The sequence below is a fragment of the Saimiri boliviensis genome, chromosome 1 (genome assembly GCF_048565385.1).
Source record: "Saimiri boliviensis isolate mSaiBol1 chromosome 1, mSaiBol1.pri, whole genome shotgun sequence".
Classification (NCBI taxonomy): domain Eukaryota; kingdom Metazoa; phylum Chordata; class Mammalia; order Primates; family Cebidae; genus Saimiri; species Saimiri boliviensis.
In genome coordinates, this window is record NC_133449.1 from 13,984,646 (window position 1) to 14,010,207 (window position 25,562).

A 25,562-nucleotide genomic window follows, 5' to 3' on the forward strand; every position below is an offset into this window, starting at 1 on the left:
CACCCGCAATTTGGGTTAGATGTCAAGACTGATGATGACACACCTCCTACCAAGTGGTATGAAAAGGTTTATTACTCACATCATGAAACTTTTCGGGAGTGAATAAGGAAGGCACCCCAATTCTGGTTCAAAAGTGGCTTGAGAGAGCAAGAAAAGTAAATGGAACCAGGGATTTTGTTGTAGTTAGGGGAAGGGCTTGGGCTGCATCTTTCCACCAGGGGCTTGTGTGATTTAAATATTCTGCTGGCACTAAAGGAAGGAGCACCCTGTTTGCTTATCACCATGCTCAAATGTAGGGTGGAATGGGAAAAAGGAGAGATGAACCTGAAAGATGCCAGCATCTGTCATCAAAAAATGGAATCAGACTCTTCACGACAGTTCATCCCTGATGTTTGGATGATGACTAAAAGGTACCATGTTTCTTGAATCTGAACTTTTTAAGTAACTAATTATGGCATCATGTGAAGCCTGCAGCCTGAGGCTGATAATGGAGGTGAAAATTCCATCACACGCCCTTGTTCAAGAGCTTGTCATTGTGAATTACAAGACATAAAATGAGTGCCTAGGTCACTATCAATGATGTTTGGAGCTTGAAGGGATACGAAGTATTTGGAGAGGCTTTGTGTTATGGATTTATTATGTTTACAGACATATATGACCTTGGTATTATCTCCTTGAAACAAGAGTCCTACAATTCTCTATCCCACGGATGCCTGTTCTTGGAAAATGGCCCAAGAGTCTATGCAAAATGTGTAGATGGCTTCAGTTACTGGCCCAAGCATCCTGTGCTAAAATAATTGCCTGAAGTTTGGCCAGCTGTACTGGCCCTTGTGCCCTATCTTTTATTAAGCATGTCCTGTTTAAGGGATAACAAGTGGCAATGTTCCACTGAGCTCCCTGACATGTGACAGTGGCAACACTTTCTGTGAAGTGCACAGACTCCCATTGTTGTTCACTCAATTCATACCCAGAGACTCCCCAGGAAGCAATGGAGCCTGGGAAAGGAGTGACCTTCTCTAGACACATGGTGTCTGAAAAATGACTGAGAAGAAGGAGGCCCACTCCTTCCCGCAGCTGGGATACACCAGAAAGCCAGTCCGGCTTCATCCTGTAACAAGGACACCTTTGTAGCCATGCCTAGCTTGCAGGTTGCTGCTTACATGATCTGAGAGATAATAGGCAACTAAGAAACTGAGAGTCATTAGTTCAGGGCCTGTGAGAGCCTCTGTTTCAGAGAGAACTCACTATGTCACCAGTAATTACCTCTCTAAGGGCATAAAGCATGGGACTTAGGTGGGCAACACTTCTGCACTTGAGGTCCTTAGGCAACTTATGCTTGTCAGGCCCAAAGAGGAGCCTCTGGGAGCATTAATAATGTGGGAGTTTTTCTTGACCCCTTCATCAGACTTGTGACGGGGGTGCCCTGTTCATTCAGTCCACTCTCCTCAATCTCTTGCAGGAAGAAGCATGTGAGTGAGTGAGTGGGGGATCCAGACAGCTGCTTTGGGTGCTGGTAAGAGTAGGCTCTGGGCAGACTCCACAGCTAGACTAGGCATAGGCAAATGAGTGAAGCATCTGATTGGCTGCTTTGGGTGCTGGCAGGAGCAGGCTCCACACAGGCTCTGCAGCAGTACCCATGTTGGGGTGCCTGTGACCCTTGAAGCTCCAGAGGGCGTGTTACAATGCTCTCTTAGCTCCACCATTTGTGGGCAGCAGTGTGTTATCAGCTCATTGGGCCCCTTACTTCATCATGTGGGGCAGCTGCCCTCCACCAGCAAGGGCAAGGGCCATGTGACAGCCTTTTTTGGGTACCCACACTCAGTGGATCCCAAGCTCTCATCCAGTGTTCAAGAAGAATTAGGTCACATGAACACTTAACAGATGCTGGAAGTGGAGAATTGTATTTAGCAATGGAAGTAGCTTTCAGCAGATAGGGGAGTTGAAAAAGGGATGAGACAAACAGGTAATCTTCCCTGAAATCTGGCCATCTCTGGCCGCCTTTTCTCCAAAGTTAAGCCATCTCTCCACTGAAGTCCAGCCATCCCTCTGAAGTCAAGTCACCTCTCTCCAGTCAAGCCACTTCCCCTGCTACTGACTTAGTTTAGGATCATTATAGGCACAGGAGAGAGGGTGTGGCCGGCATAAGTAGTTTTGGAAAAGGCAACATTTGATTGGTAAAACGATATTATTCAGAAAGAAACAATCAAGAGAGAGCAGGCAAAGGGGAATAGAAGTTCTCACTTTGGGCCACAGGCTTGACTTTTCAGCTTCACGGTGGGGTTTTGCTGGGGACCCACCCTTGCCTGCCTCTATCACTAATAGGAGTGCCTTATGAACTTCAATTTGAACAGGTTTTAGGGCCTTTTTGTTGGATAAGGGGTTGATTTGCAAATAACACCATAAATGGACTTAAATACAACTTGTAAAACAGTAGTATGTTGCCTCCAGGTCACCAAAAGACCTAAAAGACATTGAGCTTATTTGGGTGTTGTGGAAACTGAGAGGATCAACAGTGATTTCTTCACAGTGTGTGAGATGATGCACACTAGAGAGGCCTACCCTGCTTGCTCCAGAGACCTCAGTTTTTAAAGAAGTAAACCATTTTGTACTCTCTTGATCTGTGTGCAGTACCATCAGTTTTGACGTAAGAACAAATTTGGAGTGGGAGTTCATTGTGCCTCTGCAGTAAGGTCAGGGCCTTAAAATAGAGACACCAGGCAGCTCCTACCTTAATTGTATGATCAAATTTGACAGCCACAGCCGCAGTACAAATCAGCATCATTCGCCTCCTGACATGATGCACACAGAAGGAAACAACACTGTTCCTGTGGTATTATTGCTAAAAATGTATCAGCCCCATCTAATCTTAAGAAAACATCAGAAAAATTCAAAGTGAGGGATATTCTGCTTTGATACAAAAAAGAAAAAGAAAAACTGGCATGTATTCTTTGAAACAACATCATAAAAGACAAAAAACGATTAAGGAACTATTCCAGACTGAAGGAGATTAAAAACACAACTAAATGCAATTCATGATTCTCAATTATATGCTAGACTAGAGGAAAATTGTTCTTGTTTGTTTTTTGGCTAAAGGTAATAATTGAAACAATTTCTAAAATGTGGATGGGGTGTGTGTATTGGTTTTTATCAATACCAATTTGTATCAAATTCATGATTTAGATAGTTTTACTGGGGTTATGTAGAAGAGTGTATATGAAATACATATTGAAACAGACATTGAAATACACACACACCAAAAAAAAAAAAAAAAATAGAGAGAGGGAAGGGAGAAAAGAGAGGAGAGAGGGAAGAAAAGAAGGAAAGAGAGAGCATAAATGTGACAGAATGTTAACAAATAGAACCTGCGTAACTATTATAGGAATTTTTGGTACTATTTTTGTCTTTTTCCCATAAATTGTGCTTATTTCAAATTTGGAAGCTTCATTTATATTAAATAGAAATTTAACCTCATCAGAAAGTGTGTCTCAAGTAGCTCTGTACTAGAAAAAATGACTTCTTAAATAGGACTCAAAAAAGCATTAATCATAAAATTTAAAAAAAAATAATAAATATGATCTTTTAAATTAAAAATTGTTCATCAAAATATAACACTAAGACAGTGAATAGTCAATATTTTGACAAGAATAAAATAGTCACAACATATATCTGACACACTTATATCCAAAATATATAAAGCACATCTGCAAATAAATAACAAAATAACAGTCCAGTTTTTAAGTATTAAAAATAATTTGAACAAGTGCTTCAAAAATGCACTATCTAGATGGCCAGAACTCATTAGTCACCAGGAAAACAAAATTAAAACCACCATTAGATATCCTTACATTCCCAGGAGATGGCTAAATATAAGACACTGGCAATACCAAGTGTTAGAGAGGCTATCAAGCTGGCAGACGTGGTGGCTCATGCCTATAATCCTAGCACTTTGGGAGGCTGAGGCAGGTGGATCATAAGGTCAGGAGATTGAGACCATCATGGCCAACATGGTGAAAACCGTTTCTACTAAAAATACAAAAATTAGCTGGGCATGGTGGAGCATGCCTGTAGTCCCAGCTACTTGGGAGGCTGAGGCAGTAGAATCACTTGAACCTGGGAGGCAGAGGTTGCAGTGAGCTGAGATTGCACCACTGCACTCCAGCCTGGGCAACAAGAGTGAAAGTCCATCCAAAAAAAAAAAGAGAGAGAGGATGTCAAGCATTGAATTTTTTGTATATTGCTAGTGGGAAAGTACATTCATCTTCTCCACTGGAAAAGCACTTCTCCTTTTACCTAACAATTCTATTTTTAGGTACATAACCAAGATAAATGAGGGCATACATCCATCTAAAGACACATACAAACATTTTGTAGTAGCTTTTTTCGTATTACCTCAAAAGTTAAATGTTCATCAAATAATAAAACAATAAATACGTTGTAAAATAATTGCTTAAAAGTTGAATAAAATGCACAAACTACTGCTATACACAGAAGCACCAGTTAAACTCAAAGACATTGCCTTGAGAGAAAGACGATACACACAAAGAGTGTATACTGTGATTCCATTTATAAGAAGTTGAGAAGCAAGACTATATACTTAGTGATAGAAGTCAAAATAGTGGTTACTTCTGAAGGAAACTTGATTTGGAAGGCACATGAGGGAAACTTCTGGGGTGATAAAAATATGTATGTCATGACCTTTGTGGCAGATATAAGGATATTTGCATTTACAAAAATTCATTGCACTAAAGTGTACACACCTCAATAAAAATATATAAGGCCATAAAGACCATCTATTTTATAGGTTACTGTTTAACTTGAAACCATTTGGAGCTTATAAAAAGTCTCTGCTGTGACTTTGACTGTATTTCATTCCTTCTATACACCTGTAGCTCCTAAAAAGATCCTATGAATAAGGTCAAGTCCGAACAATAGGTTGAAAACTCAGCCAAGGAGTCAAATAATTCTGATGTGGGTTTCATATCTGTGGCACAACCTGTTCTCTGTATTGAATAATATGCATTTATATGTGTCATGAGTGACAACAAAGAAAATGAAATTGGGACAGTTTATTGCTAATCCCAGAATCAGAATGTTTCTATTTAAAAAGGTAGTTGAAACAAAGCCGAATTGAGTTCTACTAAAGGGTGGCCTAGACTTCTGTATAAATCGACATTTTAAGAGACGGAGAGTTCAAGGTATCCTTCACATGGAAGCTCCATCCTACTTATATCTTAAGTTAATTCTGTCCCAAACTGGGTGGACGTCAAGAGCCTCCAGCCATAGCTGATTCCAGAGTTAGCTGTGCTACTGAGAATCTGGCATCTGGAGGGGTTGAGAGAAAAGTTAGATGTTCCATGCATCTTGTGTCCCAGGGCAGCCAACAAGGATTACAAATTGTTTTCATCTAGGATGTGTGTTTACTTAGCTGGAGCCCTGAAATCCAGACCAGCATCTGCCAGTCCTCTTCCTTGGGAAAAAGAGTCCCCTCTCTCATCTTTCTGGATGCTCCTGTATGCAAATATTCATATCTTAAATTGCCATATTATCACTTAAAACAATGCCCCTCCACCTCCTTCATACATCTAGTAAGCCCTGCTGCTTGTAAAGCCATTCTAATCATCCAATGGATTGGGACTCCTTGGACAATAACCCTGGCCTGAAAAAAAATCTCATGGTCATGGACACTGTGAATTAGAATATTGTAAGAGCATGGTTTTTCAGGATAGATCCTATAGATAGGTCATTTTTCTAAGTCCCATCCCACTGAGACACAACTTATCTTTATTCTTCATCGCACTGTTCATTTACTTCCTAGCATTCCTTACAGCAGTGGCCACTAAAGTCATACCAATGATACTCAAAAGATCAGAAAATCTGGGAATACTATGTATCAGAATCTCTTGCACCAATTATCTGACTAGACCAGATGTTTAGATATGGAAATTCTAAAACCTTGTTAGAATAGAAGGAATTGTATAGAGAATGATATATTCCCAGACACCAGTGTATCTATCTATTGTTGAAGGACTTGTAGCCTTGGGAATTTTAGAATAATGTTCTAGAATAGCAGTCAACAAATACCTTGTTAGGCTTCAGATCTATGTTCTCTGATTGCTGTTTGCATTTTTTTACCCCATGGTGGGTGGTAGGGAGCAAAAGAAAGAATGAGAAAGGGAGAGAGAGAGAAACCCGATCATCCACAGGCATGCTAATGGGAAAGAACGGCTGCTGGGGCCTGGATAGCTATTGACATTTGAGTTGTGATGGATAGAAATGTGAGCAGGAAGAGGTAGAATGCATGGCATTGCAGAGTGGGCAGTAGCAAGGAAGAACTCCATATACCCTTTAAAGTCCACTTTCCATTTTTGGACTACGTACCTTAGATTGACAAAATCTGCTCTACAATGAATTAATTATCTGAGTCATTATTACAACTAAAACCCTTTCGCATAGATCCAACAAGGAAATAGCCTCAAAAAGATTTGGGAATTAATCGGTAATTCAGCAGCAAATCTCATCGTTCCTATCTCCTATCCCACAGTTCGGTGTTTGTTTGTTTTTTTTTCTATCCCTATTGTTTCTGCTTCACTTTAGAACGTTATATAATCTCTTACTTGAAAAATAATTATGCATACATATGTGTTTTCAGGCAAGGTCTAACTCTGTTGCCCAGGCTGGAGTGGTGCAAACACTGTTCATCACCAAAGCCTCAATCTTCTGGGATCAAGTTATCCTCCTGCCACCGCCTCCTGAGTATCTTGGACTACCTTCCTGGCTTTTTTTTTTTTTTTTTTTTGTAGAGACAGGAGTCTCACTTTGCTGCCCAGGCTGGTCTTGAACTTCTGTGCTCAAGAAATCCTCCCATCTCAAACTCCCAAAATTCTGGGATTTCAAGCATGAATCACTGCACCTAGCCTCTTATCTGAAACATTTAAACAGGCTCCTGATTTTTCCTCTTCCCAGGCTCTCCTTCCTGCAACTCATATTCAGTTTAGCAGTCACACCGAGCTGTCCAAAATTAAATTTGACCATGTTACTCTTATTAGTAACATCCTCCAATGGCTTCCCATTTTTTATAGGCAAATATCCACACTCTTTAGCAATGAAAGGTCCTTCCCAATCATACACTTATGTTATGCTTCTTCATTAGAGACTGATATTAAATAGGTAAATACTGAGTTAAAGTTTGTTGATTGAATGAATGATTAATGGATAAGAAATGATTGATGTCATTAATACAGCTGAATATTCTAGATATGTTTTGAATAATTTTAAGTTTGCAAGAGGGAGTTAGGAGAGCAAGAAACTGCCTTTGACTAGATTGTGTGTTCACTGAATTCTTATTCTGCTAATATGTTGGTTCTAGAGAAGCTTTAATTAAAAAGAAACAAAAAAAAAGAAACCTTGAGTCTAAATCTGCTGCTTAGATTTCCCTTTGTTCACATCTACATCTAGACAGAGATAAATATGTCTTTATCCCATGTAAACGTATTCCCAGGGAGCCGATGTCCATCTCAATTAATTTCAAACGATAGCTATGGAGAGACTACACAGCAGTTCATTACTGTAGTTTCTGTCTTTTCCTTATTCCCAATGTATCTTACATTAGGAATGGTTTATTTCCTCCAAACACCAATCTCTTTCTCTGCTCTCCAATCCTGCTTTAAAATCCCCCCTCTCAGTTAACAGCATTTTGATAGAAGCATGCTGGTATTTAACAGTAGCCTTAATTTTAGCCTGCCTTAGAAATGAACAATGGTGAAATTTTAGGAACCAAGGTAAACTGCTGTAAAAAAATCAGTGGAGAAAAAATAGTCCGAAAATGAGATTTTTGCTTCATACTACTGTGTTCTTCATTAGTTATTTTTAGAACATTTTGATATTTATGTTCTGTGTGAGTCTTCTCTGAAAACCGTAAAAGTCACATGCCCTTGTTTTACAATATGAATGGTATTAACTTTAGTGCCCCCTAGAATATAGGCCTGGTAATACAAATCCTATGGTCTTGGCTATTCAGTTTCTTTCTGAATGTTGGCATTTGTTTTGAAATCAGTTTTTCTTAATGTATCCAAAGCTGTTATGTTTATGTATAACAGGGAGTGATAGAGGTAATGAAGCCAAGATCGATTGCCTGGTAATAGCTATGAATCCATAGACATTAAAGGGTATTTGTAATTTAGGCCCCTAATATGGCCTAATGCCCTATCTTGTGTAGCTATTGATTTTTCAATAGTAAAATAGCCCCAGCAAATATTTTCGGGGCTAAATTCTCCCTGTTATATCTAGCAAAGGAAAAAAAAAGGTCTCTTTTACAGGAGCCTAGTCCAAAGAAATGTTTTCTATTCTGAAAGCTTCAAGGGCTCGCTGGTTTATGGACTTACTTTCCAGTGTGATTCTGCATGTCTCCCTTTCTCTGCCTCCTCCAAACTAAAAAATAAAGCAATATTAGGAAAAGATATTTTATTATTTAGCCGTTACCAGCAAGGAAGCAACAAGAGGCAACAGTCTCTTAGCACTGACTGCTTCAAGACTGATGTCCTGAAATGACCCATTACCTCAAAACAGAAATGCAGACAACTGGAATAGAATACAGAGACCCCAAATAAATCCACATAACTTGTCAATTAATCTTGGATAAGAGGTCCAGGATCACACAATGGGGACTGGATAGTGTCTTCAATAAATGATGGTGTGAAAACTGGAAATCCACATTCAGAAGAAAGAAATTGGACCCTTATACCATATATGGGAATTAAATCAAAAGAAATTAAAATTTAAACATAACCTCTGAGATCATAAAACGATTAAAGAAAAACATAGGGAAAAGGCTTCCTGACATTGTCTGGACAAAATTTTTTTGGATATGATGCTAAAAATACTGGTAACAAAAACAGAAGTAGAAAAGTGGAAAGACATCAAACTGAAAAGCTTATGCACAACAAAAGAAACAATCCACAGAATGGAAGGGAGGCAACTTATGAAATTGAAAAACAAGTGCAAACTGTATCTTAAATAGGGGCTTAATGTCCACATATATAAAGAAGTAACACACCTCAACAACAACAAACCCTGATTTAAAAATAGGCAGACGACCTGAATAGACATTTCTCAAAAGAAGATATACAAATGGCCAAATAGACATGTGAAAAGGAGCCCAACAACACTAATGATCAGGAGAATGCAAGTCAAAACCACAATAAGATGTCACTTCAAACCTGTTAGGATGGCTGTGTTCAAAAAGACAAGAACAAGTGTGGGCAAGGATGAAGAGAAGAAAGAACTCTTGTATGCTTTTGACAGGAATGTAAATTAGTACAGCCATTCTGTAAAACAGTATGGAGATCCCCAAAACATTTATAAATAAGACTACCATATGATCTAGCAGTCTTACTTCTGGGAATACATATCCAAAGGAAATGAAATCAGTATCTCAAAAAGCTCCTTGTACTCTTATGTTCATTGCAGCAGAGTTCACAATAGCCAAGATAAGGAAACAGCCTAACTATTCATCAACAAGTAAATGGATAAAGAAAATTGGTCTAGATAGAGAACCTTATTTAGCTTTTAAAAATAAGGAAATGCTATCATCTCAGGTAATATGGATGAACCTGGAGGACAATAATGCTAAGTTTAATGAGCTAGACACAAGAAGACAAATACTGTTGATCTATACTTATATATGGAATCTAAAGTTGTCAAATTCATAAAGGCAGAAAGTAGAACAAAGGTTTACAGGGGCTGGGGGAGAAGAAATGGGAAGATGTTTGTCAAAGGACACCAGTGTCAACTATGAAAGATGAATGCTCTCTGGAGATCTAAAGTACAGCAATGTAAATATGGTTAACAATAATATGTTTTATGCTTTAAATGTGCTAAGAGAATAAATCTTGTGTTTTTATTATACATACAAAAAGAAAAATAAAATTATAATTATGAAAGGTAATGAATATATTAAATAGCTTGATTGTGGTGACTATTTGACAAGGTATAGGTATATCAAAACATTAAGTTGTGTACCTTAAATATATACAGTTTTTATTTGTTGATTATACCCAAAAACAATAGGGAAAAAGTAAAAGTTAGACTGAATTCAATAAAAAGAATACACATAGCAGAAAGAGATAATTTTAACAAAATCATACGAATTTTTTTTTGTCACTGCTGTGTATAACAACTTTCCAGGAGTAATCCTACCCTAAAGGTCTCCATCACCTTTCAGAAATATTTCCACAATCTTAGAAAAATAATTTTCATAGATTAAAGATAAGTGATGCTTTCCATTCTTTATAGATTGAGTAAAATTTGAAAGTATTACTATACTACATTTCTTTTGTAACAGAAGAGGCAATAACACCGATGATTTAAGAATTGTGCATAAATATCAAATGGTAACTATAATTATATGACTTTTTTAGAATAAAAATAAGAGAATAAAGAATTGTCATAATCCATAACCAACCAACAAATATATAAGTAAATATATACTTATTATTACAACAAATAAATAGGTAAAGACACACACATGCACAAATGTATAAACATGCCTGAGACCTTTCTGGAATAACCCAGCCACTGCCAGGGCCTCAGAAAGCATGAAGCATGAAGACAGACTACAATTTGTTACAGGTTAAATGTTTCCAAAGGGCAACGTTTTAGCCAGCTACATACTTTCTCCACTGTATTACTCCCAATGAGTTCTTCAGAGGTATGCCTCTTTTTGTCATTTCCAGGCCATATTCTTATTCTGAAATGATATTACCTACTTTTGAATAGCTTGATTAGCTCTACTCTCCCATAGTAGTATAGCTATACAACTCAAGCTTTTTTACTTCCACCTTAGATTTATTTAGATAAATACTATTAAGATCAGTCAATGACTGAATAATAAGTAATCTCATTGCTGCATTCATATTGGCCTTATTTGTGTTTCTCTAAATGTGGTTTACACATTGCTATGGGTAATTTATAAATAAAAAAGGTTGAATTGGCTCATGGTTCTACAGGCTGTACAAGCATGGCACCATCTGCTTGGCTCCTGGTGAGGACCTCAGGATGCTTACAGTTATGGCAGAAGGCGATATGGGAGCTAGCATATCACATGGTAAAAGCAGGAATGAGAGAAAGAGCAATAGAAGAGGTGCCACACTCTTTTAAATAACCAGCTCTCAGATGTATCAACTGAGCAAGAACACACTCATCACCAAGAGTATGGCACTAAGCCATTCAGAAGGGATCCACCCCTGTGATCCAAACACCTCCCACCAGGCCTCACTTCCAACATTGAAAATCACATTTCAAGATGAGATTTGGAGAGGACAAACATTCAAACCATTTAATTCCACCCCCGACCCCCCCTTGATCATTAATATTGAGTGTCAACTTGATTGGATTGAAGGATGCAAAATATTGTTCCTGGGTATCTGTGAGGGTGTTGTCAAAGACTAACATTTGCCTCAGTGTGCTTGGAGAGGCAGACCCACCTCAATATGGGTGGGCACCATCTAATCAGCTTCCAGCAGAGTGAGAATAAAGCAGACAGGAGAAGATGGAAGAGAAGACTTGCTGAGTTTTCCAGCCTTCACCTTTCTTCTGTGCTGGATACTTACTGCCCTTGAATATCAGACTCCAAGTTATACCAGTGGTTTGCCAGGGGCTCTCAGGCCTCTGGCACAGACTGAAGGCTGAACTGGTGGCTTCCCTACTTTTGAGGTTTTGAGACTTGGACTAATCCACCACTGGCTTTCTCATTCCTCAGCTTGCAAACACCCTATTGTGGGACTTCACCTTGTGATCATGTGAGTCAATTCTCCTTAACAAACTCCCTTTCATATATACATATATCTTATTAGTTCTGACCCTCTAGGGAACCCTGACTAATATACCCTCCAAATCTTATATACTTCTCACATTTCAAAATAAAATTACACTTTTACAATAGTTCCCAAAAGTCATAACTCATTTCGGCACTAACTCAAATGCTCCAAGTCCAAAGTCTCATCTAGAGATGAGTTCCTTTCACCTATGAACCTATGAGATCAAAAGTAAGTTATTTACTCCCACATATAAGGTGAACAAACATTGGGTATACATCCCTATTCCAAAAAGGCAAAATTACCCAAAAGAAAGGGTTAATAGGCCTCACACAAGTTTGAAACCCAACAGAGCTGTCATTAAATCTTAAAACTCCAAAACAACTTTCTTTGACTTCTGTCTCACATTCTGGTATAAGAAGTGGGCTCCTAAGGCCTTGAATAGTCCCACTGCTGTGGCTTTCCTAGATTCATACCCTGTAGCTGCTTTCATGGGTTGGTGAGTGCTTGGAGCTTTTCCACACTGAGGTTAAAAGCTGCTGGTGGCTCTATCATTCTCAGGTCTGGAGAGTAGTGGCACCCTTACCACAGCTCCACTAGGCAGAACCCTGGTGGGGACTAGTGTAGGTGCTCCAACCCCACCTTCCTCTTCTGCACTACCTTAGTAGAGTTTCTCTGAGGTGGGACAGGGGCTCCACCCATGTGGCAGGCTTCTGCCTGAACACCCAGGCTTTTCCATACATCCTTATACATCTAGTTGGGAGCTGTCAAGCCTCTTTCACTCTTGCTTTCTATGTGCCTGCAAGCTTAACACCATGTGGAAACCGTGAAGGCTTACAGCAGCTTTTGCTGTCCAGATTGTATCTAGGACACTGGTACTTTCTCTAGCTGTATCTGTGGCCCATTGAGCCATGACTGTAGCTGGAGCAGTTGGGATGCAAGGAGTGGTGTCCCAAATCTGTGCATAGCAGTGGTTCCCCTGTCCTGGTCATTGGAACTATTCTTTCCTCCTAGGCCTCTGGGTCTGTTATGAGAGGAACTGCCTTGAAGACTTCTGAAATGCCTTTAAGACCTTATTTCCATTGTCTTGACTATTAGCATTTGGCTCTCTGTTAGTCATGCTAATACCTTTAGCAAGTAGTTGTTGTTCCACAGCCTGGATCCTTTCCCTGTCACAGGGCTAGGCTGGAAATTTTCCACGCTTTCACACTCTGATTCCCTTTTAAATAAAAGTTGTAACTTTAAGTCATTTATTTGCTCCCATATATGATCATAGGCTTTTAGAATCAGCCATGCCACATCTTGAATACTTTGTTGCTTAGAAATTTCTCCTACCAGATACCCTAGGTATCATTCTTAAGTTCAAACTTCCACAGATCTGTAGGATATAAACACATGGCAGCCAAGTTCTTTGCTAGGGCATAGCATGACCAAGTTCTTTGCTAGGGCATAGCAGTTGTCAATAACTGCCTAATTTCCATCTCAGACCTCATCAACTTGTATTTCACTGTCCATATCTCTAACAGCATTTTGGTCGCAACTACTTAACTAGCCTCTAAGAAGTCCCAACCTTTCCCTCATACTCCTGTCTTCTTTGAAGGCTTCCCAATGATTCCAACTTCTTCTATTTACCCAGTTCCAAAGCAACTTCCACATTTATCTGGTATCTTTTTATAGCAACATCCTATTCCTGGTACTAATTTTCTGTATTAGTCTGTTCTTGCATTGCTATAAAGAAATACCTGAGGTTGGGTAATTCATAAATAAAAATGTTTCATTTAGCTCACAATTCTGCAGCTTTACAGAAAGCATGGTGCTGGCATCTGCTTCTGGTGAGGGGCTCAGGAAGCTTATAATCATGGCAGAAGGCAAAGAGGCAGCAGGTGTGTCACATGGCAAGAAGGAGAAAGTGGGGCAAGGTCCCACACACTTTAAATAACTAGATCTCACATGAACTCAGAGCTGGAACTCACTCATCAGCAAGGGGATGGCACTAAGCCATTCATAAGGGATCTACCTTTATGGTCCAACCCCTCCCACAAAGTCCTAGCTCCAACATATGGGATCACATTTCAACATGAGATTTCAAGGGGAAAAATACCTAAATCATATAATTCCACATCCTGTTTTGATTAATTTCTTTACTTTTTCATAAACCATATTTTTAAAACCCACAGACAACACGAAAATGATACAACATCAATTTACATTCTGACATCACTACTGGCATACTCTGGGACTTTGGGCATATCCGTGTAACACTGATAAACACAGTTTTCTCATCTATAGTAAGCACTCCTCTGTCTAATTCATATGACTAAAGCAGTCATTCTCAAACATATGGTCTCAGGAACCTTTTAAAATCTTAACAACTAGTGATGATCCAAAAAGGTTTTTTATAATGTGAATCTTATATATAAATATTTTATTGGAAGTCAACATTTTTATGAAAATAACATTTTATTTTTCCAAAAATTCACAAGAAAAAATAATATTATTTTTCAAATTTGAAACCTTTTTAATGCCTGGTTTAATAGAAGAGAATTGAATATTTATGTCTGCTTCTGCATTCAATATATTTCAATATGTGTCTTTGATTGAAATACATAAAGGAAACTTGGGTTCACCAGACATATAGTTAGAAAAGGGTGGAGTATTTTAACAGCCTTTATGAGCAACTGTGGACATTGTGCTTTGATATTACAAAACTGGGAAGTTGTACATTCTAAATGATTAGTTGCAACATGGAATCTGAAACCACATCAACTAAGTATTTGTAATCTGGCATATTAATATCTATCTTGCACTTTGAATGGATCCTTTGTTCATTCATTTTTTAAAATATGATTATCTGGAACATGTTGGTTCATTGAGTTATTCAGGACTTCAATATGTTAACATATTTCATTATACAATATTAAAAATCACATTCGTTAATATTGCGATGGTTCTCATTAATGAAATCTTTAATTTTTTAAAAGCTGTCAAACTCATGGTGGCAGACACAAGTTTTACAAATTTTAATATTCATCAGAAAAACTTAAATTTTGTTATTGGCAAAGAATGCTGTTAGTTGTTGTCCTTGATGTAACAGGCTCACTTTATTTTCATTCATTTTGGAAAAAACATTTGCTAAATACCATGGCCTGAGCAGCCATTGTATGGCAGTTGTTCTTTCAAATAAAAACGTTCTTTTATGATAATAGTAGCTAGTTCAGTTTGCAGCTCAAAAATAATACAAGTGCTTTTCCTTGAGAAAAAAACTGTACTTTGGGATGGAAAAGAAATATTTTATGCCTGCAGTTTCAAACTGTGTGCCAAAGCACCCCCTGAAGCACCAACAAAAACTCATAGGAGCACCACAGGGTGTTTGAAAATTTCAAGGGAGACATGGCATCATCTATTAAACATTGGGCAAACTACTAGCTAGAGGTAGTTCAGTTTCAACATTAGATCACATCACATCCCTTTTAAGGATGTCACAGATTTATGAAGTTGCACTTTCTGCAGTTGTTATGATACAAAGCAAGTTGCTGCTCGAAAATCAAAGTGCAACAGGAAATGAAGGTGGCTTCAATCTGATTCCAAGGTTTGAGAAATTTGGGCAGTAACCAACAAACACCTTCTATTAATATATGACTTCAATGAATAATATAACATTATTTTTTCAAATGGCTACTATGTGGAAGACAGCAATAATTGATCATCCTAACCATGTGTAGGCCTAGGCTAATATATATGTCTCAGGTTTTCACACAAAAAAATTTTAAGTAACAAAATGGAAAAAAATAAAACTAGAAAAGAGGTTATAAAATAAGGATACACAGAAAATATTTTATGTATCTATATTAAGCTAAATGTTATTTAAAAAGAGTCAAATGGTTACAAAATTTATAAGTTTGTAAGGTTAAAAAACTTACAGGAAGCTAAGGTTAATTTATTATTGAAGAAAAAATAATTTATAAATTTAGTGTGGCCTAAGTATACAGCACTTACAAAGTCCTCAGTAATGCACATTTAATGTCCTAGGCCTTCACATTCATTCACCACTCACTGATTGAGTCAACCAGAGCACCTCTCAGTTCTGCAAGCTCCATTTATGCTAAGTCCTGTATACAGGTGTACCATTCTTATCTTTTATATCATATTTTTACTGTAACTTGTCGATGTTTACATACACAAATTCTTACTATTGTGTTCCAACTACACACAACATTCAGTAGAATAACATGCTGTGCAGATTTGTAGCCTGTGAGCACTAGGCTATTCCATGTAGCCTAGGTGTGTAGTAGACTCTACTATCTAGGTTTGTATAAGTATACTCTATGATGTTCATGCAATGATAAAATTGCCTAATAATGTGTCTTAGAGTATACCCCTGTTATCAAGTGATGCATGACTGTACTTAATAACTGGTAGGTTTGGCTATGTTCTGATTTTTCTTTGGTATAGGGACCAACATAAAAAACAATCACTAAGGCACTATGGAGAAGGCTTGGGAACCTACTATTTATGTGAGTTATTTATTTAATCAGGTATGTACCCAAGGGTCAAAATAGTTAATAAAAGTAATATATTTTACCATTTCATCAAAGATCCTTTTTTTTCTGCTGAGTACCTGGTGTTGAAAAAATACAGTAACTACTAGAATAGTTTGGCGCCATTGCCTTGATTCACGCTTTTAACTAAATTGCTTTTGATTTACCAGTAAATGTCAACAGTGAAAAAGGCAAATAATTTTTCAGTGTTGTTATTAAAATAGTTTTGACCTTACAGAACTATTGAAAAAGGGACTCCTGGGGATCTGTTTACCATATTTTGAAAAGCATTGAGTTAAAGGAATGATTAAATATAATCACTGTGATGATACTTCATGTAATACAAAATGCTGGGCATATTCTACTCATAAGTTTATTGCCTCTCTTTTATCTTATTGCATGAGTCTCTGCCTTAGAAACCAATGGCCAGATTCTCGGTTTGTGAAGCTGTTCTTTGTTCTTAGTTCTTCTTAGAATAAACTGTGTCTTCTTGAATGCTAGTTCCAGGCTTCTTGCAAGCTACTGACAGTGGTCTGTTGTCACTCCCAGACTTCTGCAAATTTAATTCACTCAATGAAGCAGCAATATTGATTTCAAATAACAAAATATGATATTGGCTAATGCAGGCAAAAAAGAAACTTATAGAAAAGAAACAGGGTAGTTTACAAAACTGACTATAAGGCTGGCATGCCAGGCACAGGTATAAGCCAAGGGAGCAAAAGCAGAGCCAAGATCAAGCCCAAGATAACTGCATTTGAAATGTCCCTGCTGCTTCGGAATACTCACTCTCTCATTACTGAATTCTTGACTCCACCACAGCTGCTACAGATAACCTCTGACGGTCTTTACACCTCTGTGTAATTCTCTCAAGATTCAGTTTCCTGGGGTGGGGGAGCAAGTGATTGACTGTAGTTTAGTCCTGGACCCATTCTCCAACTGTCAGGAGTTAGGGAGAATAATTATCTTTCCCTTTTCAACTTCTGACTCCTATGTATTTAGATCTTTAACCAAAATAGATGGTGGGATGTTTGGTGTGAGCCATTAAATTGACAAATGTCAATACTATTCACTCTTTTAGTGAACAGCATTTAAATACACACTTCTCATTTACAATTTTTTTTTTTTTTTTTTTTTTTTGAGACGGAGTTTCGCTCTTGTTACCCAGGCCAGAGTGCAATGGCGTGATCTCGGCTCACCGCAACCTCCGCCTCCTGGATTCAAGCAATTCTCCTGCCTCAGCCTCCTGAGTAGCTGGGATTACAGGCACGTGCCACCATGCCCAGGCTAATTTTCTGTATCTTTAGTAGAGACGGGGTTTCACCATGTTGACCAGGATGGTCTTGATCTCTCGACCTTGTGATCCACCCGCCTCGGCCTCCCAAAGTGCTGGGATTACAGGCTTGAGCCACCATGCCCGGCCCTCATTTACAATTTTTAAGAATGCTTAACCTATCACAACAAGATTCCCTAAGGAGAGACATTTTTTTAAAATCATCAATAATTCCACCTGGCTACAAGTTCAACATACCTGGTGACATCTGTTTTTCCTATTTCTTGGTGATTTTGCCATGATGTTCTGAATCCACCACCCTCTATCAGTTGTCAAATAGTTTAGGGAAATTTGAGGGGAAAAAAGGATGCTGGTTAAATTACATACCTATTTAATTGAATCACAAAGAAAGAAAACATTTGTAGATTCAATAGCACTTAATTGTGCAACTGATGACTTGTTGTAGTTGATATTTACAATTTTTCTTTGCATATACGTACTTCTTATATTTTTCAACTTCAGCCAGTACCTTTAAGTTCATGAAAGGAAATCTGTAGCTAAGTGGTTCAAACTTTTACTTATAGACCTACGAATGTGAGGCTCTGATTATACAGGACTGAATTGTTTTACCATTAACTTTTAACACCAGTAGTACAAGGAGATGTTCCATGTTTCAGGGGAATTCTCTTATGTCATTCATAATCTTTATTACTCTCATTAGGCAGCAACAACTGTGTTTTCCCTGAAGAGGTAGACTCAATCACACTAGCCAATACTATAATCCCTGTTTTGGCTTGTTTCCTTAGTGATAAGAGGAGCCTGACTTGATCAAGTGAGAATCTAGGAGTCCAGTTAAATGGAACTATTATTGTGTTCCCTGATAAATGCATTCTTCCTTTGGCATTAAAATTTGTAAACCAGTGGAGCCAAGAGTAACAAGGATGAAAAGCAAAAAGTGTGCAAGTGATTAATTAGAAGGAATTATAACAAGTACCACTTTCATTTCCATCTCTTATTTACCTATCCTATAATTTATATCTGTGGGAGAGTTAGCACCACATATTGATTGCTGGTTTAGAACTTACACTGTATCTAGAAGGGCAGAAGTTGATTTTCTAACTAGCACAATAACTGGTCTTCGATAGTTCATTCCACTGTAGGATAGATATACTAGCTTCTTCAAGATTAAGGGTTACACTTATGCATTCATTCAATGCCTTTTTTTCCCCCTATACAGTAAATTTGTTTAAAAATAAATACTACATAATTTACTGTCTTAAATCCTTTTGGACTGTTGGAACAAAATATCAGCCTGGCTAATTTATAAAACATAGAAGTTTGTTTTTCACAAAATTTGTTTTTCTAGAGCAGGCGTCCCCAAACTATGGCCCGCGGGCCGCATGCAGCCCCCTGAGGCCATTTATCCAGCCTCCCTGGCCGCACTTCAGGAAGGGGCACCTCTTTCATTGGTGGTCAGTGAGAGGAGCACAGTATGTGGCGGCCCTCCAACAGTCTGAGCGACAGTGAACTGGCCCACTGTGTAAAAAGTTTGGGGATGCCTGTCTAGAGGCTTGAAAGTCCAAGGGCAGGGCATGGGCAAATGTGTCTGGTGAGAGTTGCTGTGTGCTTCCAGTGTGGAAGCCTTCTGCTGTGCCCTCACGTGGTGGAAGGGCAAAATAAATTAACTCTGTCATCACATGGTAGAATACAGGCCAGGCAGCTCTCTGAAGACTCTAGAAGGTCCTGTGCATGAGATATCTGCTCTTGTGACTTAATCACCTCCTGAAGGACTTATGACCTGATACTATCACATCTGTAATTAAGTTCCAACATATGAATTTGAGCAGACATACTCATATCACAGCATACTGCTCTGATCCCCAAAACTTATGTTCTTCTCACATGCAAAATGCATTGTCCAGAGTCTTATCTAAATCAGATACACATGAGACTCAAGGTATAATTCACCTTGATGAAAACTGTTCTCTAGCCAAGAGAATATAAAATCAAAGTATGTATTTCCAAAATGTAGTCATGAGATAGGCATAGGATAGACACTGCTATTTCAAAAGAGAGAAATAGGAAATAAAAAAAGGGTAATAGGTCCCAAGTAACTCCACAACTCAACAAGGCAAATAAATAAATAAATAAACAAATAAATCTTGAGGCTTGAGAATAATCTTTGGCTCCAGGCCCTAACTTTTAGACATCCTGGGGCAGGGGTTGTGCTTTGCTGGGCACAGCCTATGCATCAGCTCTTAGGTTGGAGTTGGGTGCCTGTGGCTCTCCAAGGATGGCATTATATGCTGGTGGCTCTACAGCTCTGGGACTTTAGTGATGTTCCTGCCACCAGGGCTCCACTAAACACTGCCCAACTGAGAACTCTTGGAGGTGGCCCCTCCCATAGCTCTGCTGGGCATTGCCCTAGTGAAGACTCCACAATGTCCCTGCCACCATGGATTTACCCTAATAGGGTGTTTCTGTAGTGGCCCCATCCCATGGCTCTGTTTGGCATTGTCCTGGTGAGGCTTTTCTGCAGAAGCCCCACTCCTGCGGCAGTTCTTTGCCTGAGACCCAAAACTCTCTGAGGTAGCCTTTAAAATCTAGGTGGAAGTCCAAGATAAAGACATAGGCAGATCTGGTGTCTGATGAGGGCTGCTCTCTACTTTCAAGATGACACCTTCTTCCTGTGTCCTAAAATGACATAAGGGCAAAAGGGATAAACTCTGTGTTCTTACATTGCAGAAGAAATGGAAGAGCCAAGCAGCCCTCTGAAGCATCTTTTATAAGGTCGCTAATCTCACTCATGATGGTTACACCCTCATGACTTAATCACCCCTAAAGGTTTAACCTCTTTATACTATCATATCAGTGGTGAAATTTTAATACATGAATTTTGGAAGACATATTCAGAACACAGCATTACCATCTATGAGAGACCAATGTGTTATGTAAAACATACAGTCCTTGAAGTATTGATGAAACTGAAGCAGGAGACTAGCAGGATTTATTTTCTGTTCCTGACAGGATGAAGTAAAGAAATGCAGAAGCCAGCACAGGTTGCTGAAAACAACCTCTAGTTGTCCTCACTGCTCATTAGCCTAAGATACTCCCACCAGTGCCCTGACAGTTTACAAATGCCACCGAAATGACCTGCAAATTACCTCCTATTTCCATGGCAACAACTAGGAAGCTACCACCCTTTTCTAAAGATTTCTGAATAACCCACCCCTAATTTGCATGTAATTAAAAATGAGTATACATGGATATATACACAGCTGCCAACAGCTCATCTCCTCCTGACTCTGGGCACATTGCCTAGGAGTTAGCACTGCTCCACAAGAAGTAGCTCTGGTTCAATAAAAAATTTTTGTCTAACACCACTGGCTCACCCTTGGATTTTCTCCTGGGTTAAGCCAAGAACCCTCCCAGGCTAAGCACCAACTTCAGGACTCACCTGCCTGCTGGTCATCTGGTGACCACAAAGATAAAGACATCAACATGGCAAACATATCAACATGGCAATCAGCCATCAGTGAGATCACAAAACAGCAGTTGATTAGACAGTGAGACATGATGAGAGGGCAATCTAGAGAGCCAGAGATGGTGAGATGACAATTGGTTAGATGGTGAAAGATGGCAGCAGTAACAATAAAGAGCTGCTAACACTGCAGAGCTGTAACAATAGCCAAAGGCTCTTCAAAGAGTCATTATCTCTCCTGACAGGCAGTGGGACCAATTGGACTGGTGAGCAGCCATAGTGCTGCCTCGTGTGACACCCACCAATCCAGCGGGCCATTCACAGGACCACGTGCTGGTTCCCTCACAGCAGCCAAACCTACCCAAGCTGGGGGAACCTGGCAAAGACCTCCATATTAGCTAAAAGTTGGAGACTGATCAGTGCCATTTTGGCTCCTGCAGACTGCTAATTGTCCCCTCTACCCTCATCAATACCAGATGAGGCAAGAAATAAAGGCTTTGGCTAGGTAGTCAGTTCAAAGTCTCCTGCAGCATGCCTGACCAACAGTACCCTTTGTCATCTCTTCTCTTGGTCCTTTCTTCTCCAAAGCCATTACATTTTTCTGTCAACCATTTTATTTCATTTTATTTTCTGCTCTGAAATTTATGTTTTGGTTGCAAGAATTCTTATTTTCTGACTTTAGCTCCCTACTAGTTGTATTTGGGCAATTATTTAAGCAAGATACTAGTTGTAAGAAATCCCCAAATTTTTGACTCTGGAATGCCAGAGTCATATTGCTGTGTGGCCCAAATCAAGTGTTTGGGGTTCACTCCTGGCTGTCCCCTGGATGTTTCAGGGTTTTCAACATTGGTCAGCCTGCTAGATACTATAGGATTTTTGTCATTTGATATGAGGACACTCATTGACTGATATTCAGGTGCTTCAAGTTTCTTGGCATTAAGTATCATTGGCTGCCCTCCAGATGCTCCAGTTTTCAGCATTTGCATTTCTTTTAGGATTGTTGGTTAAAGGCCTATTGAGAGGAATCCCGGGCTTGTCTTTTTCTGATTTTTGCCCTAGAGTTTCATCACTATATTTTCACTTTTCCTTTTACACTTTGCTTAGTAAAAAAATAACCTCTTCTGTCATATTTCATTTGCTGACAAGCACAGTACTCCACTGCCTGCTTGTATTTCACAATCTATTTTTGTAATACTTTGCTACCTATACTCACACCTTCTCTGCAGGAGGTAAAACTCTAAAAGAGAAAAATAATGAGAGCCCAGTTGCTTTTCATTTTGTTAGACTTAAAACAACTTCTGTGTCTGGTAAAGATCCTTGTTAGATACAAGGACAATGGCAAGCGTCCCAGAGGATTCACCACTAGGATGTCTTCTGGGCAAATGGAGCAAATTCAAATTCAGCTTAAAGAAAAGAAACACATGTTCTAATACAACATCATTAGGGTGAAATACACATTGGGAGACCAAAAAATTTATCCTAAAAATGATTCTTCGTGTCAAAATACTATTTTACAGCTGGACCTATTTTATTTATTTATTTATTTTAAATGGAAAATGGGGAAGATAACTTCTGTACAAACTTTTATGGCCTTTTACTGACTTATGTTATTGCCAGGCACTGAGATGAAACACCTAACAGACCTCCTTCTAGTTGCTCCCTGTAGAAGGCCTACACCCTCCTCAGAGTCTCCTCAGTTCCCCAATCCTCAAGGCGGGGTGGGTCCCATTAGCTCCATAATGCAAGATTCCACCCCTAGATCATCAGGCATCCCTCCCCCTTACCCAAGTATCTCCAGCCTATACCCCTTGCTTCTCAAAGAAGTAGCCCCACCAGGAGTGGGGCCCCATATTGGCTCCTAAAATTAAACCTGTGTCCATTGCAGAAGGTAGCTAATGGAGATGCAGGAATACTTTGAGTACATATGCCATCTTCTATGTCTGATTTGGTCTTATGTGAGGAGAAATTTGGCCAGTTTTCAGAGAATCCAGAAAGTTTATTCGAAGAGTTTGTTAAGTTGACCATGTTCTTTGATTTAACTTGGCATCACTTGTAAGTATTACTATCTACTTGCTGTGCTGTGGAGGAAAAGTGGAAGATTCTGAGTGCCACCTGTGAATGTGCAGATAGAGTGGCCACATGTAAGCAAGTCCATTCCAATTATCACATGAATAGACTACCAGACGCATTTCCAGATTTAGACCTTCCATGAAATAACAAAGGGGGTTCCCAAGATCGTGAACACAGAAATTACATGGTTACTTGTTTCATAGAAGACACAGAAAAGTGTGTGATTAAGCCAGTTAATCATGACAAGGGTAAATAAGAAACTTAGAGAAAGGATAAAAATCCCACTCTGTTTCAGGGCCATTTGGTTGAGGTACTCAGGAAATATACTAATGCAGACCAAGATTCCCTGGAAAGGCAAGCTCTCCTGGGTATGCATTTTATTACTCAATCTGCCCCTGACATTAGGAGGAAGATACAAAAACAATACTGGGCCCCAAACTCCTGTAAGTCAACCATTAAACTTGGCCTTTGAGTTTTACAGTAATAGAAATAGCAAAAAAGTGGGGGGAAAACACACAAAAACTAGGCTGATAGCATAATAGTTAGTGTTTGCTTTAAACCCCCTGCCACATAGGGTTACCCATCCTGAAGAGGTGTCACAAGATCCATGTCTAAGATGCCCAGATGAGAGCCCCCAACTTGATAGCCCCTGGACCAGAATCAGTGTGCCTACTCTAAGCAAGAGGGCACTGGCAATGAGAATGTCCTAACTACTCTTGATGACAAACGGAGAAAGCTCCCCATCAATACTAAAGCTAAACTTCTTCCATTTACCCCCAGTTAGCTGCCTTGCACAAGTAAAATTTCTTGGGGGTACTGGAAGCTTGACCCAACAGATAGTTTCCTACACTTGTAGACAAACAGTCACCTTAACATTTTTTTCAGTGTCTCCACTACTGAGTGAGCTCTGTGGCAGCTCAGGGTCTCTGAGATCCCCATTTAAGCAACATAGTTTGCCCCCTCCATTCCTTATTTAATACTACAGGATTCCCTTCTCTGCCTCTGCTTATCTTCCATAGCTATCATGGCAAACAAAATTTGGCCAGGTATATAGGTCCCAATTGTGTAAAAATTTGGATGCAGCTATCTTGTATAGGTAGCTTTGTTTATGTGTTTCTCTTTGTGTGTACATACAGGTATTGTAATATATGTTGTGTCTAGAATGCTATCAAATGACATATCTAAAAGGGTGCACATAAACAAAACAAATAAGATTAAATGCTTTTTAGCTTCATGTGACTTGGTAATGTTTGGGTAAATAAGACTAGCCTAAGATTATTCATTTGATGGAAATGTGTCTTTTACATTTTAAATTTAAGGCTCTTATCTAGATGAATCACTAGTGTTCAGAGGCTTTATAATGGCTAACAGAAAAAGTGGCTTTACATAGTGATTGGTTTTATATAGTATTTTAGTTATAAAATAAAATGGAACCAGTACATTGAAAGACAGATGTGAAGAAAGTTAAAGGTTATAAACATGTATTCTTGGTAAAAAAAAAAAAAAGCATATAAAGATATATATATATATATATATATATATATATATATATATATATATAATATGAAGAAAAATCTGGTATGGTGAATTCTCGTCCTAGAATGAAATGACTGGCTACTTAAGAAAGAGGTAGTATAAGAGAAGTCAGAAAGTCCAAGAATGTCATATATGGTCTATATGAATTGTGATAAGGTTTTTAAGATGAATTCATGAAAAAAAAATTGTGTGTGATTAAACTAGCTATAATTAACAAAGAATTATTTATAACAGTCTTTCTAAAAATGTTCTTCATATTAAAATGAAATTTTAAAGTATTGATTTCCTTTACAATTCTGTAACCTGTTTCTTTTAAAAAGTTCTCCAGTTTATATCTCAGAGGTTCAGTGGTTGCTTTGTCTCACTGCTATCAGTTTTTCCTTCTTTTAATAAAGCCTGAGTGATAACTTTCTCTTGAGCTTTTTTCAGAACTTTTAACTTTTTCTTCTCTGGTTCCAACTGTTGTATGGCATGATGACAAAATATTTTATCTTAGAGTTCTATAAAAGCAACGTTTTCCCCAGTATAACTTTATTTTTTTCATATGTCACCTTATTTTTGGTTTTGGGGTTTTGAATATTTTATTTCTTTAAAAAGTTTATAAGAAGTAATGATTGCCTTCCCAACTCCATTTCCATCTGACCGAAAACGTTTAATTGGCTATAAGAAACCTAAAAATATTGGCCAGGTGTGCTGGCTCACACTTGTAATTCTAGCACTTCAAGAAGCCAAGGCAGGTGGATCACTTTAGGCCAGGAGTTCAAGACCAGTCTGGGCAACAAAGCAAATCCCTGTTTCTACTAAAAATACAAAAAATTAGCCGGGTACAGTAGTGCACACCTGTGGTCCAAACTACT